Consider the following 19968-nt stretch of genomic DNA (forward strand, 5'->3'; position numbering starts at 1 on the left):
GGCTATGGATACTTTTAAGTTTTTTAAATGGATTTTTCATGAGATTAAGGACATCTAGCTTAAACAAAGAGTTGGCCGCAGCAATTTGGAAATTGTCAAAGATAAAGTCAAGCAGATGGAGAAAGTACAGGTGTCGAATGAGATGACCCCCAGGTCTGAGAAGGATATGGCCTTTGTCATAGAATGCCTTAAAACTACTATGGAAGCTTTTGACAATTTCAAGAAGGGCTACGAAGTCAGGATGGAAACTCTAGAAAATAAAAAATGCTAAAATCAAGGAATCCATCAAAATGGTTGTTAAAACTAGCAATGGGGTGATTGGTTCCACTGTGAAAAGCTTTAAGAATATGATTAGTAGCTTTGAAGGGAAGTTCTAGTTGAAGGAAGTGGTGGATGTGGACGCTAATACTGAATAGGATATTTCTCTGGGACCCAACAAAAGGACCAAAGGTACATTGAAGAGAAAGGCAGTTGGACCTCCTCTTGACTTTCAGAAGCTCAAGAAGATCACTGACACTATGATTGTGATTGAAAAAGAGATGGAATAGTCCATGAAATTGTTGGACTAGGGTTGTTGTTCTGGTGTTGATCCTCTGTTGGCTTTTATGTGTCTTGTGCTCTTTGCTTTCTCATGTTTTTGTTTTGTTGTTTTGTCTAGTCTTTTCCCCTTTGATGTAATGTGGTTAATTTCTATTATGTTGGCTTAACTTCTTGTTAAGACTTCATCAAACTTTGATACTATTAAAGGGTTTCAGTCCCTTCAAAACCTCTTTTTGCCTTAATCAAAAACATTTCTTCTTCTAATGTTATTTAATTAATTGATCATTTTTCTTTGATTAATTAATTTTCATTAGTTAATTAAATCATACCATATTCTTCTATCCCTTTTATAATTAAATTATTTTTATTTTTTTAAAAGGAAAAATGTGTGAACCTTGTACATTATATTAATATTTAAAAGTATACATATGAAGTAAAAACTAGATCAAAGAAAATTAGAAAAAAGTACATCCTATATCCCCAGACAAAATGTCTCGCCATGTAGTGACGATGCACACCAAAACAAAATAGTCACCCTGATCCATATTTGCAAAATTAGGGAACATATACAAGTTGAACCCACAAAATAACCCCCCATATATAGAGCTAAATACATTGGCTAGAGCAGAGGGACCAAAATTGGTTGTGGAAACCAGATTACTGAAATAAGTGTTTGATAATTTACGGGGTGTTTTCCCCCACTTACTCATTTTTTGAATCTGTGACTTGCTTCAAACGACCAAATTTTCCTCCTTCCCCTACCATAGCTTGCTTTTGAGCTAGGCTAGCGGTCCTTTTCTTCAAGCGAGGCTCGACGATAGACTCAATTGGGGACTCCACAATCTCCGAGTAAAGAACCATTGGGGGTGTTGAAATGTGGCGACTGATCAACAAAGTACTGTACACTCAGCACGTATCCTCGCCAGGGTCCGGGGCCGAGCCGGGCCCCGGGCAGGGGTTCGAAGGTGGCAGCCCCTGAGAAAGCGAGAAATTTTTTTTTGCCGTTTTTTGTTGATGAAAACCGACATTGTAATAAAACCCTAAAAAAGGCCGACTTTGTTTGTTGCCCTAAAAACGCATGTTATAAGCAGCTGGGATGCTTAAGGCATTGTTAGGTTGATGTACTGTTTTTGCTGGATAATAAGAAAGATTGGACGGCTGTGTATGGTGGACGTAACCCATTCTGGGTGAACCACGTTAAATCTCTGTGTTATCTGTGTCCTGTTTTATTTCTTTATCTTTTGTATTTAAATCTGCATATAATTGTTAGTTCATATTTGCTTCGGATCTGCTTGAAACCCTAACAATTGGTATCAGAGCGAGGTTTTCTGTAAATTGGCAGGACTTTCAGATTTGAGTGGGAGCAATGGAGGATTCCAAATTCAAGGTCGAAAAGTTTAAAGGCCAAAATTATCAGTTATGGAAAATGCAGATGGAGGATTACCTGTATCAAAAGGATTTGTGGCAGCCATTGGAAGGAAAGGCAAAGAAACCGACCACAATATCAGATGAAGAGTGGGACATTTTAGATAGAAAGGCACTGGGATCCATTCGATTGTGCCTTGCGTCGTCTATAGCATTCAATATAATAGAAGCAAAAATGACTGTAGATTTGATGGCAACATTGGCTAAGCTGTATGAGAAACCCTCGGCTTCGAATAAGGTATTTCTTATGAAGCGTTTGTTTAATTTGAAAATGAGTGAGGGAGGATCTGTAGCGGAGCACTTAAATGAATTTAATACAATTACCAGTCAATTGCCTTCGGTAAAAATTACCTTTGCAGAAGAGGTTAGGGCTCTCTTGATTTTATGTTCTTTGCCAGAAAGCTGGAATAGCTTGGTTATGGCTGTAAGTAACTCTGTCTCTGGTAAAAATACTTTGGTATTTGATGATATTGTTGGTGTTATCCTAAGCGAGGAAATGCGAAGGAAAAGCACAGGTGAGACTCCAACATCATCAGGTAGTGTTTTGAATGTGGAGAACAGAGGAAGATCAAAGGAAAGAGGAAAAGGCCCTGGGAATGAGAAGTCACGAGGGAAGTCAAAGAAAGGACGCTCTCAATCTAGAGGAAAGAAAGATTGCTGGTACTGCGGAAAGCCTAGTCATCTAAAGAAAGACTGTTGGTCTCAGAAAAACAAAGAAGGAGACAAAAATGAAAATGACAGTAAGGAAGCTAATATTGCAAGTAATACTTTACAAGATGCTTTAATCTTATGTTTAGATAATGTTAATGATTCCTGGGTAATAGATTCTGGGGCTTCATTTCATGCTACACCCCATAGAAAATATTTTCTAGATTATGTTCAAGGTGATTTTGGACAGGTATATTTGGGTGATGATGAGCCCTGTCAAATTGTTGGAAAAGGAAAGATAAAGATCAAGTTGCAGAATGGTAATGACTGGTTTCTGCAGGATGTAAGACATGTTCCTAATTTAAGAAGAAATTTAATTTCTGCAGGGCAACTAGGTAGTGAAGGTTGCATAGTTACCTTCTCAGACGGTATGTGGAAGGTCACTAAAGGATCATTAGTAGTAGCTAAAGGTGCGAAGGTAGGCACATTATATCTATGTACTGGTAACACTTACTCTACCTTAGCTGCTACAGATAAAGTTACTGCAGGGACAACAACAATAAATGTTGCAAGAACAGATTCGATAATGTGGCACCATAGGCTTGGGCACATGAGTGAGAAAGGGATGAAAATCCTTCACTCCAAAAATCTATTGCCAGGACTAAAGAAGATTGATTTAGAGTTCTGTGAAAACTGTGTTTATGGTAAACAGAAAAGAGTCAGATTTCTCAAGGTTGGGAAAGAGAAGAAGAGTGAGAAGTTAGAGCTTGTACATTCAGATGTATGGGGACCAGCTCAGGTATCATCTCTTGGTGGCTCTTGTTATTATGTTATTTTTATTGATGACTCAACCAAAAAAACATGGGTATATTTCTTAAAACAAAAATCAGATGTTTTTGAAACTTTTAAGAAATGGAAAGCTCTGGTTGAGAATGAGACAGGAAAAAAGTTGAAGTGTCTCAGATCGGATAATGGAGGTGAGTATTGCAGCAAATCATTTGAAGATTACTGTTCCTTAAATGGGATTTGAAAGCAGAAGACAGTTCCAGGAACTCCACAGGAAAATGGTGTGTCAGAGAGAATGAATAGGACCATCATGGAACGTGCGAGGAGCATGAGATTGCATGCTGGATTGCCCTTACATTTTTGGGCAAATGCTGTACATACTGCTGTCTATTTGATAAATAGAGGACCTTCAACCCCTTTGGATGGTGGTATTCCAGAGGAGGCATGGACTGGTAAAAAGGTAAATTATTCTTTTCTAAAAACTTTTGGTTGCGAAGCTTTTGTCCATGTTGATAAAGAAAATAGAACCAAGCTTGATGCTAAATCTCAGAAATGTACCTTCATTGGATATGGGATAGATGAATATGGCTATCGGTTATGGGATTTTGAAAATAAGAAAATAATTAGAAGTAGAGATGTTATATTCAATGAGAAGGTTATGTATAAAGAACAGATGCAGGAAAAGAAGCATGAACAGGACAAACAAGAATATGTGGTGTTGGATGAGATTCCTGAAAATAAAATGCCACAGGTACCTGATGCTCAGCAACAACAGATTGTCCCACAAACTCCTGCAAGTGTTAGACGTTCTACGAGGACAAGTAGACCCCCTGAAAGATTTTCTCCTTCTTTGTATTCTATTTTATTAACGAATTCTGGTGAACCAGAAGAATATGAAGAAGCAATGCAGGTGGATGCCAAACAATAGTGGCAACTAGGCATGAAAGAGGAGATGGACTCCTTGATGAAAAATAAGACTTGGGACTTAGTCCCTTTACCTGCAGAAAAAAGAGCCTTGCCTAACAAATGGGTTTATCGGCTGAAGGAGGAGGAAGGAGGTCAGAAAAGATATAAGGCCAGACTTGTGGTAAAAGGTTTTGCACAGAAAAAGGGCATAGATTATGATGAAATATTTTCTCCAGTTGTAAAAATGACTTCAATTAGAACTGTACTTAGTCTTGTGGCTGCAGATGATTTACATCTTGAACAATTAGATGTCAAAATAGCTTTTCTCCATGGAGATTTGGAGGAGGAAATTTACATGTTGCAACCACAAGGATATGAGGTCAAAGGTAAGGAGAACTTGGTGTGCAGGTTGAAGAAAAGTCTGTATGGCCTAAAGCAAGCACCCCGACAATAGTATTTAAAATTTGATAGTTTCATGGCTGAACGCGGTTATCATAGATGTCATTCTGATCATTGTGTATATTTTAAGAGATTTGATAATGGTAGTTATATTATCCTGTTGCTTTATGTTGATGACATGCTTGTTGTTGGGTCTAACATGCAACATATAAATGATCTTAAACAGAAATTAGCCAGGTCATTTGCTATGAAGGATTTGGGTGCAGCTAAGCAAATTCTTGGTATGAGGATTACACGGGACAGGAAAAATAGAACCTTGAATTTGTCCCAAAGTGAGTATATAAAGGTGTTGAAAAGATTTAACATGCAGGATGGAAAAGCAGTTAGTACACTTTTGGCTAGTCATTTCAAATTGACTAAGGAGATGTGCCCAAAGGCACAGGAAGAGGTTAATAAAATGTCTAACATCCCGTATTCATCAGCTGTTGGCAGTCTGATGTATGCAATGGCATGCACAAGGCCAGATATTGCACATGCAGTGGGAGTTGTGAGAAGGTTTATGAGTAATCTGGGTATGGAACATTGGAATGCTGTGAAATGGATTCTTCGGTATTTGAAAGGAACTACTACGAAGGCATTATGTTTCAAAGGATCTAATGCTTCTCTAAGTGGATTTGTTGACTCTGATCTAATGGGTGATATTGATTCCCGGAGGAGTACTACAGGGTATGTTTTTACTATAGGGGAAACTACAGTCAGTTGGATTTCTAGGCTGCAAAAGGTTGTTGCACTTTCAACCACTGAAGCTGAGTATGTTGCTGCTACAGAAGCCAGCAAAGAGATGATTTGGTTGCAAAGTTTTCTGAAGGAATTGGGTCAGACACAAGAGGATACCCCATTGTATACTGATAGCCAGAGTGCCATTCATCTTGCGAAGAACTCTACTTTTCATTCAAGGACAAAGCACATTCAACTCAGGTACCACTTCATCCGGACTACTTTGGAGGAGGGTCAGTTACGGCTTGAGAAGATTCACACAAGTGAGAATCCTGCCGATATGTTCACAAAGGCAGTTCCACAAGAGAAGCTGATTTCTTCATCAGTTTCTGTTGGTCTTCTTGATTGATAATTGTGTAATTTATATCAGTCAAGTCCTAGTGTTTTATCTAGCGGATGTTGCATGTACAGTGGTGTCGTGTAGTATCAGTCTCCAAGTGGGAGATTGTTTGGTGTGGAGCCTGATCAGTCTCCAAGTGGGAGATTGTTGAAATGTGGCGACTGATCAGCAAAGTACTATACACTCAGCACGTATCCTCGCCGGGGTTCGAGGCTGGGCCTGGCCTCGGGCAGGGGTTCGAGGGCGGCAGCCCCTGAGAAAGAGAGAAATTTTTTTTTGCCATTTTTTGTTGATGAAAACCGACATTGTAATAAAACCCTAAAAAAGGCCGACTTTGTTTGTTGCCCTAAAAACGCATGTTATAAGCGGCTGGGATGCTTAAGGCATTGTTAGGTTGATGTACTGTTTTTGCTGGATAATAAGAAAGATTGGACGGCTGTGTATGGTGGACGTAACCCATTCTAGGTGAACCACGTTAAATCTCTGTGTTATCTGTGTCCTGTTTTATTTCTTTATCTTTTGTATTTAAATCTGCATATAATTGATAGTTCATATTTGCTTCGGATCTGCTTGAAACCCTAACAGGGGGCTCCAAAATCTCCGAGCATAGAACACCGAGGATAATTTGCAGACCAGTGGGGACTCCAGAATCTCCGAGTAAAGAACCATTTCATTTTACAAAAACCTACAATTAGTGTCTAGACCGATTTTGATGGAATCATAAAGCTTAACATATATTGGGTTAATCTATTAGCTTCCCTAGAGCAGTGATTAATTTGAAAAGTGTCAAAGTTTACCTTGAGAGAACAAGCTTCTTAAATGATGTAGTTAATTTTCTAGTTTGGTGCCTCAATTTTTTTAAAGGAGGATATAATATTTAGAGAGTCGCTTTCTATCAATATCTTTCACTTGTTGAGTGATAGCTATTTTGATGCCTACAATTAGGGCTTTGGCCTTTGCTACAATGTTTGTTGATACAAGTTGAGTGATAGCTATTTTGATGCCTACAATTAGGGCTTTGGCCTTTGCTACGATGTTTGTTGATTCTAGAATTCTAATTGAGCTTGCACTAATAAGAATTCCCTAATGATCTCTCAACACACACTCAATAGCTGAAATGCCTAGATTTCCTTTCGACACTTCATCAAAATTCAAATTGATATAGCCTATGGGTGAAACTTTCTAGCAAATTGATTTCTTATCAACTGTATTGTCCATTCTCTTGAGAAGATTTCCCTTGAATGGGAGGGATATAAGATTCCATTCTAAAAGGACAAAATTGTCCCAATCCATGAAACAAGAATCAATACATTTATTTTTTACTGTAAACGCTTTAACTGTCTCCGAAATGGACACTTAAATCTTGTTTGTAACAACCTCCACTTTATTATTTTCCTTATGAAAGATTCTTCTATTCCTCTCCCACCACACATTCCATATTAGAATGACAAGAGCTACTTCTCAAACACTAGAAAAGAAGGCTTCTTTATGCAATTTTGCCCATGATTCAAACATTTGCATTGAATTTGCATGTGGAAGAGATTGAAAGTGTAACTTGTTGAGAAGCCAATTCCAACATTGTGATGCAAAGGGGCAATTTAGAAGGAAATGGTCTTTGGATTCTTGTTCTCCTTCACATAGAACACTCATAAATTATGAGGAAATTCCAAGAGTGGAAAGTCTATCACCTGTTAGGATCTTACCTTTCAATGCAAGCCAAGCAAAAAGACCTACTTTGGGTAGGTCTGCATCCAACCAACAAAAGTCAAAGCACTAGATTTATGAAATGAAGGATCCTTGTTAAGAATTTTATATCCCTGTTTAACTGAATACTTACTAGATGGGGAGGTTGTCCAAATAAGTTTATCCTAAGAATTTTTAAATAAAATTACTCTTTTCTAAAGTTTTGAACCCAACTTGAATATTTGGGAAGGTGGAAGAGGGATATCAAATATGTCTTTCCAATTAGCACATTGCACACCATTGGACCAAACAATGTGAAAGTAATCTTTCACCCTGGTACTCCATATCTTTTCAAGGAACTGTTGAGCTTCATCCATATTTTCCAATGAATCCAAAGGGGGAAATCCATTCCAAGAATCTTCCCAAAATCTAGCTTTGCTCCAATAAAAAAATATCCAAGAAAGACAAGGGAGGAATATTTTCTCACATTGTATTTAAAAAATCCCACATTTGGGATCCTTTTGGAGGGTTAAGGACTGTAAATATTCTTTTTGGATCATCAAAATCCAGATATTTAGCTAATACTATTTTGGCCCATTTGGACTTATGGTTGGTATACAATTTCCAAACTAACTTGGCTCCCAAAGCTTCATTCCTGGTCTCCAACATTTGAACACTTGTTGCCCCTTCTTCTTTTGGAGCACAAACTTTATCCCAAGCTAGGAGATGAATCTCGTCTTTAGAGTCTTTATTACCTTTCCAAAGAAATGATTTGAGCTTTGCCTCTAGATTTTAGAAAATAACTCTAGGAATGGGTAAGACTAACATAATGCACTTGGGTATTTATGATATTTATTGTTTTGATCATCATGACATTACCCACAAGCGACAACCATGTATTTTTCAAAGAAGCTATTCTATTTTGGATTAAGGATGTGATTTTAGACCAAAAGGAACATTTGTCACAAAAGCGTGCACCCTTGATGAACTATCAAGCTCATCAACCCTATGACACATTGAAACAACCTCCAAGTGTATGACCTTGCATTGTTGAGGTTGAGTCTCTAGAGAAGACCAACTTCCTTATCAATCTAATGTAGGTGTTGGACTAACCCAACACATATAAATCCTAATCTATTGATTTGAGGAGGAAAAGGGGAAGAAGGAATGCTTGAAAGGGAAAAGGTTTGCACCTGGATTGAAATTTGATCTTCCCTACCTATAACTACACATAACATCAATAAAACTACCTTAGGTATGCACAAAAATCTATCCAAATTAATGCCCTAAGAAAGAGTGAAGGTTGGAATTCTTGCAAAATGACAAGAGGAACTGATTCAATTCATAGATGACATCTACAAAGGGATCAACACAATCACCTATGCTAATGAAAATAGATATGAATGCATTCAAACAAGAAGGTAAACACATTACACAATTTGTTCAAACTGAAAAGAAGGAAAGATAGGCTAATTTTATTAATGCAAGGCAAAGCAAAATTTTACAAATTGCAGAAAATATGTATTTTGAGATAGAAGAAAAAAGAAGATCCCTATAACAAGGGTACATGATTTCCTTTAGTTCAGGCATAACTCTAATCGAATCACAGTTAGAAACCCTAACCGGCTAGGGTTAGGTTACAAAATTTTAGAAAGGATCATATCATGTTGATTGATTTGATGGCATGCATACAATATCTCTGAAAATATCTTCTCCATTTGGGAAGAAGCAAAATCCTCATAGAAAGGATAAATCTTTGCATATAGATGTTTTTTAGTACAACTTGCAGAGCCAAAAAGTCCTCATTTTGTATTAAAGAGTCATAGGTGGCATCCAAAATCATCCTCAGGGTTACTTATAGAGCTAAGGAAAATAATCCCGATAGTTGAACTAAATTTGATCTGATCTTGTCCGTCAACTAAGCCAAAACAAAAGATTCAACCACTTGGTCGACAACTACCTTGTGTACAAGATTTAAATTTTTACCTGCCCTGCAAGTTTGAATTCTAGTCTGATGGTTGTCGATGTCCAACAAGATTAAAACATCACCTTCAGATCAGGCCAATATGAAAATATGAAGGCTGTTGATGTTCGATGTGGTGGGCCGAGTCCATATTTCTCTTTTGCTACTTCGCGAGGGTTGAAAAGTCAATGCTTATGTTCTTCGCGAAATGGAAAAAGCTATCGCCATTTCACAACCTTGAAAATTATTTATTCAATCATTGTTGCAAAAAAATGATATCCAAACTCCCCTAACCGCTAGCATATTCACCAAATTGTGGGGTTGTGGCGGTCAAAAGCAATTTGGCGAAAATGCTAGTGGTCAAGGGAGTTTGGATATTGTCATTTCACAATGATGGTTGAATAAAGGATTTTCAAGGCTACTAAATGGTGATAGCTTTTGCCATTTCATGAAGAAAAAAGGTGTTGACTTTTCAACCCCTATGAAGCAACGAAAGAGAAATATGGACTTGGCCTATCATGTTGGACATCGACAACCATCAGATTTTCATATGGGTCCAATCCAACGGTGATGTTTTAATCTTTAGTTGGGCCTAATGGGCGATTATGTGGCATCATCTCACTCGTCCATCTTTGTACGACCTCCACGATTGAACGACCATAATTCAAACTTGCAAGGCAGGTGAAAATTTAAATCTACTGCACAGGGTAGTTGTCAGCCAAGCAGTCGAATCCTTCTTTTTGGCTCAGTCGACAAACAAGCTCATATGAAATTCAATTCAACAGTCAAGATTCTTTGCCTTGACTCCAGAAGTGACCCCGAGGATGATTTTTGACGCCACCTATGACTCTAATACATAATGAGGACTTTTTGACTCTGCAAGTTGTACTAAGAAACATCCATACACAGATATTTCTCCTTTCTATAGGGATTTTTTTTCTTCCCAGATGGAGAAGATATTTTCAGAGGTATTGTATACATGCCATCAAATTAGTTAGCCTTATCTGATCCTTTCTAAAATTTTGTAACCTAACCAGGTAGCTAGTTAGGGTTTCTATCTGTGATTCGATCAAAGTTATGCTTGAACTATAAAGGCAATTGTGTACCCCTGTTACAGGGATCTTCTTTTCTTTTCTATCTTAGAATACATGTTTTTTGTGATTTGTAAAATTTTGCTTTGCCTTGCATTAATAAAATTAGCCTATCTTGCCTTCTTTCAGTTTGAACAAATTGTGTAATGTGTTTACCTTCTTGTTTGGATGTATTCATAACTATTTTCCTTAGCATAGGTGATTGTGTTGATCCCTTTGTAGATGTCATCTATGAATTGAATCAGTTCCTCTTGTCATTTTTCAAGAATTCCAACCTTCACTATTTCTTAGGGAACTAATTTCGATAGAGTTTGTGCATACCTGACGTAATTTTATTGATGTTATGTGTAGTTATAGGCAAGTAAGATCAAATTAGGTGCAAACATTTTCCCTTTCAAGCATTACTTCTTCCCCTTTTCCTTCTCAAATCAATAGATTAGGATTTATATGTTTTGGGTTAGTCCAACACCTACATCAAATTGATAAGGAAGTCAACCTTCTCTAGAGACTCAACATCAACAATGCAAGGTCCTACACTTGGAGGGTGTTTCAATGTGTCATAGGGTTGATGAGCTTGAGAGTTCATCAAGGGTACACACTTTTGTGACAACAATTTCTGGCACACGCAGTGGGACCGATTGAACCATCTTTGGTTCAAGCTTTCTTATTTAATGTTGATAGTTGGTGTGTCTATCGGCAAGTACAGCCTTTGGAGGAACATTCACATACCTAGTGAATCTACATAAAGAAGATCTATTGGTTAATTAGTCCTAAGCTCAGCCAACTGAAGATTTGGTGTGATCTTCAATCTTAGCCTTTGGAGGCATTATTCCTTCTTCCCCTTTTCCTCCTCAAATCAACAAATTAGGATTTATATGTGTTGCGTTAGTCCAAAACGTGCTTCAGATTGATAAGGAAGTCGGCCCTCTCCAGAGACTCAACCTCAACATTGCAAGGTCCCACACTTGGACGTTGTTTCAATGTGTCACAGGGTTGATGAGCTTGAAAGGTCATCAAGGGTGCACACTTTTGTGACAACTATTTTTGGAACGCCCGATGGGACACAGTTTACAAAGCATTTCAAGAAATGTTCATTTAGACAGTTCCACTTTAAGCCATCGATCATACCATAGTTTCTAGCACACCCGATGGGACCGATTGAACCAACTTTGGTTCAGGCTTTCCTATTTGTTGTTGATAGTTGGTGTGTCTATCAGTAAGTTGATCCTTTGGAAGCAACATTCACATACCTGGCGACTCTACAAAGAAGATATATTGGTTAAGCAGTCTGAAGCTCAGCCAACTGAAGATTTGGTGTGATCTTTAGTCTCAGTCTTTGGAGACATTATTCCTTCTTCCCCTTTTCCTCCTCAAATCATATATTAGGATTTATATGTGTTGGGTTAGTCCAACACCTATATTAGATTGATAAGGAAGTCGACCTTCTCTGGAGACTTAGCCTCAACAATGCAAGGTCCCACTCTTGGAGGTTGTTTCAATGTGTCATAGGGTTGATGATCTTGAGAGTTCATAAAGGGTGCACACTTTTGTGCCAACATGAACCTTTATTTCTTGCTAGAAAAAGAGGATTTCCTAAGTATTTGCAAGGAAGCATGTTCTGCTTCAAACCATGAAAATTTGAAAGCTTGTTGGAAATGAGGGGGGTAATTAAAGTAAAATGTCTTTGATTTTGATGCATTAATTTTCTGCCCTAATTTATCACAATAAACATACAATATGTGTTTAATGTTTCTAGCTTCAAACATGGAAGCCTCCCCAAACATAATTGTACCATTTGCAAACATTATATCAATGATTTCAACCTAAGGAATAATTTGAATCTATTTCCATAACTTGAGGCAATGTTGTGGTTTGATGAAATAGCTAAGAACTTCTGCCATGGTGATGAACAAGTAAGGAGAAATTGGGTCAGCTTGTTTGACTCTTTGATTAGTTCAAAAGAAACCACAGGGGGGGTCCATTGATAATCATTGAAAACTATGCCTCTGAGATGCTAGAAACCATCCCTCTACTCCATTTTTTGGAGAAACCAAACTTAAGAAGAACCCCTTCCAAAAGATTCCAACTGAATTTATCATAGCCTTTCATCATGTCTAATCTAATAATCATGGCTTCTATCTTATGCTAACTAATGGAATGAAGAACTTCATGAGCTATGAAAGAATCTTCTACTATTTCTCTACCAGGCACAAAACCACCCTGTTCTTCAAAGATAAACTTTGGAATTAGCTTTGGAAATCTAGTAGCAATTGCCTTGGTAAAGATATTATAAATGGTGTTACAAAGGGAGATGGATCCGAAGTCTGAAAAGGACAATGGACAAGATAATTTAAGAATAAGAGAAATGAGAGTTGTGTTACATTTTTTTAGAGTTGTCCCATTCGGAGGATATTGTCTTCATTTGAATTTTTTTTGGGAATGTGTTATAGGATTGGAGAAAGGTCATTTTTGCTGAGTCGTCTCCTAGGCTAGATGATGAGAACAAAGTTGAGAAAAAAAGAACAGATTCCTTTTGTATGCCATCTTAATCATTTACAACATTTCCTTGAGAGTATTTGATTTGGAGTTTTAAATTTGAGGAACCTCTTATTTTTGTTGAAGAGTGGAAGAACTTAGTGTTGTGATCACCATCTTGAAGCCACAAGTCCCTAGATTTCTACCACCCAATAATTTCTTCTCTAGCTAGCAATTCCTCAAGTTGCCTTTGAAGGTCAGACTAAATTTGATAAGTGATAGCATTGATCCCCTTATGGATAATTTTAGTATTTATATCCGCTAGCTTAGATTTCAATTCTTCTTTTTGGGAGAAAATATTTGTAAATGCTTGTTGATTCCACTCTTGAATATTGGCTTTAATAGACTATAGCTTCTTGCACAATTGATACATTTTGGATTCCAGAACAAAAGAAGTTTTTTGTCACCAAGATTTTAAGAGAGGTATGAAATTAGGGTCCTTGAACTACATATGTTCAAACTTAAAGGATGTTATGGGTTTAACGAAGGGTGTACCCACTGATATTTCAAGTTGAAGAGGAAAATGATCTATGATCCAATCAGAGGAAGAATTTGTGGTGTTCCTTTGTCATACATTGAAATCCAAACTAGGTTTACAAAGAACCTATCAAGTCTTTCTACAATGTGCAAGAAGTTCTTTCTTCTATTTGACCACGTCACATCTCCATTTGCAAGAACACAATCCTTTAGTCCGTTGTTTAAGAAAAAATCATTAAACTCTTGGAGTGTTTTGAGAGGGGGAATATGATGAATAAATGATGAACAGTTAGTACCAAACCAGTACTGAGAGGGGGGGGTGAATCAGTACAGACAAAAATCACTTTTACTTAAACCAATTAAGATTGAAAACTCTGAACTTGACTGGCAAGCAATAACATCGGTCTAAAACAAATTACTCTTGGTTAAATATAGTAAGAATGTGAAAGACATAAACTGGTAGCTCTTAACTTTCCACACAATCTAACATCTTATGTCCACTTCACCCATATGCATACACTAGTGATACATCAATAGAAATATAAAGACTTACTGGTTCAACATGCTTTACCGCTTGACAGAAAATAACAAAGCATCGCATGAAAAGGCATCACACATAACACACATATTTTTTTTCACATGGAAACCCAACTGGGAAAAACCACGGTGGGGATGAATACCCACAAGTTGTTCTTTGAACCCTTTTGAAGTCCGCTCTTTTAGGAGCCTAGTCCGGTTAGGGACTTTTACAATAGGTTCTATTAGGAATCGATCCTACTAGGGATCAATCGATTAAGGGATGGCTAAAATACCTGGTTAAGGGCTAAACCCTGTTAAAGGTTACCTTGTTAGAGGATTTCAAGAACTCAAAGATTTTGAGTCACCCTATTAAAGGATTTACAGCAAGCCAGTTAAAGCTACCATGTTAAGGGATTTTCCAATTGTTGAAGTGGTTAGAGGTCAACAGGTATTACAATGATCTGGTAATAGCACTTCAATGCCAATGCAAATCCGCTTTAGTTCCTTCCTTCTGCAATCACACTCTGTAGGTATCTATTCTCTTGGTCTGGAAAGAATCACGTATCTCTGCACTTAGATACACACACAACATTTGCCAACAACCTCAACATGAAAATCAACATCGACCTTATAGGAAATAGATAGGTCGGTAGCATAAACCCTAAACCCTAAACATTTAGGTTAAGCAATTCAGTTGGTTCAATCCTAACCATTGAACATATTGCATTGATTACAACAATCTTGAACAGATCTCAAGACGTTCTCCAACGTTAGTTCTTCACCACTTCTTGGAGGCTGATAACCCATCACGCGTTCTCCATCATTTACAGAGACTTCGCACATTCCCGAGGTAGATAGGATCAATCTCCTTCATGCAAGATCCTTCATGCGCACAAGGATGACGTGGCAACATAATCTGTTCTTCATTATAATGCTAACTCATCACACAATGTCATCGGTTGAATCACACAGACTTGGAATACTTCAACCAGAAACCTTGAAGCTAAGACTACCAACTGGTAGTCATACCATATGAAACCTTGATATAAAACATTCCAACATACTGGTTCACTTGGACAGACATACCGCTTCACTTTTTCACATATACCAGTTCTCTTGCAAGTTGCTTACTTCAATATATTGGTTCACTCTTCAGCATATTGACATCAATGACAACATACAATATCATCATGTCATCATACTTTGCACATATGCCAACAAAATAATTACTCCTTTCTTATATTTGATTGATAATAATGCATTGAAGTCTCCACCAATGATAAATGGAACATTTAGGTTTTTTGCTAGAACATTTGAAATTGAATCCCAGAGAAGCTTCTTCCCTACTATTGAATTAGGCCCATAGACATTGATTACCTAAAAGGAGAATTTATCATACTTGACTTGAATCTAAATGCAATTAGCCTTGGCTGCTACTTTTAAAATTTGGAGATTATCACCTCTCTATAGGATTGCTAAACCACCCGATGCCCCTTAGATTTGGAAGCTACATATTTCCATTTTTTCTAGCTCTTGAAAGGCTGAGATGGCTCTTGTTCAAATAACTTGGTTTCCTGCAATAAGACTAAGTCTACACCACACACATCAATTTGTGATTTGATGAGGAATTTATTGTTACGGGCATTAAGGCCCCTACCATTCTAGGTAATTATATTCATTGGTGTATAGGAGAGTGGCATGCTCTATATGGTCTCATATTGACATCAAGAGTAGTTTGAATTCTCTATTTGATCCTTTTTTTGGTTTTCTTGGCTTTGGTTGGTCTACCTTTGCCCCTATTGCCTTTTGTCCTGATCTTCCAAGAAGGGAGCTACTATCCTTTATTTCTAATGGAGTCTGAAGAATAGATGCAAGAAGGTCCAACTCTAGAGTAGAGACATCAGGTGAAGAATCTAGGGGGGGAAAGATAATCTTCCTCAAAAGAATTATCCTCTTTAGCTAATACTTGAGCCTTTATTTCATTCATATTAGAGATACATGTTTGCAACAATAGATCCTACACAAGATCATCATACTTCCATGCGAAGAAAGGGGTCTTAAATTCTTGCAACAAAACCTATTCATGAAGAATTGGTGAGGATCATTGAAATGGGGAAATCTGAAAAGCAGACCCGCTTTGAATTTGTTGCCAAGGTACTTATCCCTTATAGATTAAAAACTTATCTACCTTGGGGAGTAGAGTGCTCAAGATAAGCTTACCCTTGAAAGAGATTAGGGAGAAATTTGTATTCTTGTTTTTATGAGGTTTATTAATGGATAGGAACATTGTAGGCAATAAACTACTATTAACCCACAGTTCCCTCAGAGAAGGATTCATCTGATGGAGTAGAGATGAAAATAGTTTATGAAGCATAAAAGGCACCGAAGAAGAATAAGTCTTGAGAAGGTGCTTTATTGATAAAATCATTAGATTGTTTTGAATAGGGCTCTAAGTAATCATTTTGTTGGCCTTCATTTGAGAGAGAAATCTGGCTGAAGAAGTTGGGTTCTCACAAACCCTAATTTCATTAACCACATTAGAGTCACATTCCAAAGTAAAATATCCAAGGGAGGTGATATTCATACTCACCTTGTTTGCATCCTCAATAACAATCTTTTGAAACCAAGAGAAAAATTGGATTGGATGACCATTCCTTTGGGGAAGGTTTCCCCATGTCAAAACTGATGCAAAAATGAATTGGAAGGTGGGTCTATTGAAATGGGTGTAGATCATGTTTGGCAAAATTTCCTAGTTGGTTACCTAGGGTTTAAATAATATCTAGGTCCTAATACTGAAGTGGGAGAGAGGGTACGAAAACCCAAAATGGAACAAACTTAATAGAGGAATTCTGAGGATTAAATTTTGGGGTCCAGTTTTGGGTGAAAAGTCCATGATCTTGCAGGAACCAAGATTTTGTTTTATGAACAAAATCTCTATCCCTCTTATTTGAAAAAATTTCTATAAAGAAACCATTACCACTATCAATGAAAAATATCTAGATTAAGCCAAGCCATACATCAAATGCCCATTCTGATAAAATGGTTTGATTAGGCAAGAAATATAGGAACTTACCAATAAGAGCTCTAGAAATGTGACATTGAGATTTTCTTCCTTGTCCACTCTACCAATATTATCCATTGTTGAGGGTTCCTCACAAATTAGAGGCCTGGGAGGGGTTTCTGGAACCCATCTATACACAATCTCCCTTTTTAGTGGTTTCGTTGATGCTTTAGGTTTCGAGGCCCTAGCTCTTTTTGGTTTGTATGCTATCTGTGAGTATGAAAGGAGTGGTGATGAGAATTTGGTTCAAAGGAAACTCATTGAGATTTAGTAGAGGATTCTCAAAAAGACCTGCTTCCCAAATGAATATTATTTAGGAAGGAAGCCCTAGCATCCTTCAAGATTGAGATTGAGTTGGGAAATGAAGCAGGTGAAAACCGAGAACTCTATCTGCTCGAGAATTTGAGGTAATGAGGGCCCCACACAAAACTTGGACCCCATGATATCTTATTTTATTCTTCTATAATTGAATAAACTCTTTAATTTATCCTTTTATTCACCCTTTTCAACTAGGTAAATTGATGAAATGTCCATTTACTTTACTCTTGCTAAAGAAACTAAGTAATTTTATTATTTATTTTTTTTGTCCTCCACTTCTCCACTCTCTAACAGTCTCTACCACTTGTCCTTCTTCTTCTTCCAGCCTTTCCACTTTCCTTTGGATTCCTTCCAAACATCTTCCCACTCTCCTATCTTTGGAAAATGTCTCATGTGCAATCTTGATTGTCCATCTCTTTTGGGATGAATTCAAACTCCACCATCGATCTTTCCTCTTTGAAATCTATAAATTCAAGCCTTTGCCTCCATTTTCTCTTTAACCACTACTCTCAAGCTTTCTTTTTATTTAATTGTTTATTCTTGTATATTTTTTAGGGTCATTATCATTGCAATTTGGAAAGAGACTCAAGAACTATGGAGAGATTAGGAGAGTATTTGTTTTATGGTGCTTTGTTTTGATTTGTTTTATCTTCATTATGCACTCTCATCTTCAAGATCTTCATAGGATAGTTTGATTTTATCATAGATTAGAGGAATTGGTAGTTTTCCTTTGATGATTAATGCATGTGGAATTTTAGGATATACATTTTGGTGAACCTAATGTGATTCTAACATTTATTGCAGTAGATCTTACAAATTCTTTTGTGATTTTCTTTTTTCAAATCCACGTTATTATTTCATTCATAGAAAATTTTACATATAGAATTTTGCAAAAAATATTTTAATGTTTTTTCTATCTCACTCTTATCTTTCTAAATCATTTTGTGGTTTGAATTTTCATTACGAATTGAGAAATTTATCATTGTTTTACTATTGCAGCTACAATTGCTTCATCAAATTGCAATTTTATTTTCAAACCAATTTTGTTCTTTAAAATAATTTTTTTACATGTATAATTTTGCAAACATGACTTCAAGTTTTTTTAGATCTCACTCCTAGTTTTCTGAATCATTTTTTGGTTTGAATTTTCATTAAGAATTGAGAAAGTTGACGCGATTTTAATATTGATGTCTTTTATTAAAAATCTTGGTTGTTCTTTAATTCATAAAAAAATTCTACACATGGAACTTAATAAAATCATTTCTAAGTATAATATATCTCACTCTTATCTTTCCAAATCATTTTGTAGTTTGAGATTTTGTTAAGAATTGAGAAAGTTATTGTTGTTTTACTATCATTATTTTGATTGTTGCATCAAAGGGTATGCAAGCATTTGATTTTGAAATTAATGCATTTGATCTATGTTTTTTTGGCCCCTGACTAGTTGTGTAGCTTGTATCTCATTTGTCAAAGGCCAAAACATGGAAAAGAAGGGTTGTAATTAAAACTACTAATCTATGTGTTGCAGGATCTTGGATAAGTCTAGTTTTTTAATTTTTTGTGTGTTTGTGTTTCATAGTATTTCAATTTTTTAAGGGAAATTAACTCTTGTGTGACTATTTAGTGCTTTGCGCACATTTGGCTGTGAAAGTGTCCTCTCCCCTTGCCTTCGTAGAACCTAGGTACAAGACAACTCATATGATTCTTTCTTGGGAGAGACTTCTTTGGGGGGTTTCATCACCCCTTGGCCTGACCTTGAGCGGTAATTCATTCAGACCGCTATATAGAAAGGGTGAGAGAAAAATTTGCATCCCTAACCTACTAACCATGTCTATGGTGTTAAATTGGAAATGGAATAAGACCATGTTGGGTTGACTAGAGACTTTAATATCTAACCACCTAATGCACATACATGGGTTCCTGAATATGACTAAAAACCTATTTTATTAGAGACCTCATCTTTAATTGTCGAATAGATTGGTGCAAGGGATGTGCATTGTGCCATGAAGATACTCATCATTTGTATCTCCTTGATTTGAGACCAAAATTTCTAGGTTACATAGGCTAATTGCATCTTCTAAAAAGAGGATGATTGGGTCATGCACCTAGTCTTGGGGCTCCCTACCCGTCCTTCTCTTGAAAGATAATAGTGTCATGCACTACCATCTTGAGATACCAAGTGTGGGCCTAATCTATCTCAATAATTGCTCCCTAAAACTTATTGTAAAGAGGGTTTGAACCATATTCATTTGTGCTATATAGGTGGAAATTTGGGTTTTTTTGGCCTATGAACATGCATTTCAAAGTGATTCTTATAGTTCGAGTCAAAAATCCAATATGTCTTATGCGATTGTCACATGTCTTTTTGCTTTATAAACATCTCAAAACATTTCAAAACATCTTGAAAAATTAAGGCTAGAACTAAAACCCAAAAACTTTGTATTTGCCTAAATTTAAAAGTGAAATCAGGGAGCTTAGGATTCATAGTGATTCAAACATG

The sequence above is a fragment of the Cryptomeria japonica genome, chromosome 10, assembly GCF_030272615.1.
Source record: "Cryptomeria japonica chromosome 10, Sugi_1.0, whole genome shotgun sequence".
In the NCBI taxonomy this organism is placed as follows: domain Eukaryota; kingdom Viridiplantae; phylum Streptophyta; class Pinopsida; order Cupressales; family Cupressaceae; genus Cryptomeria; species Cryptomeria japonica.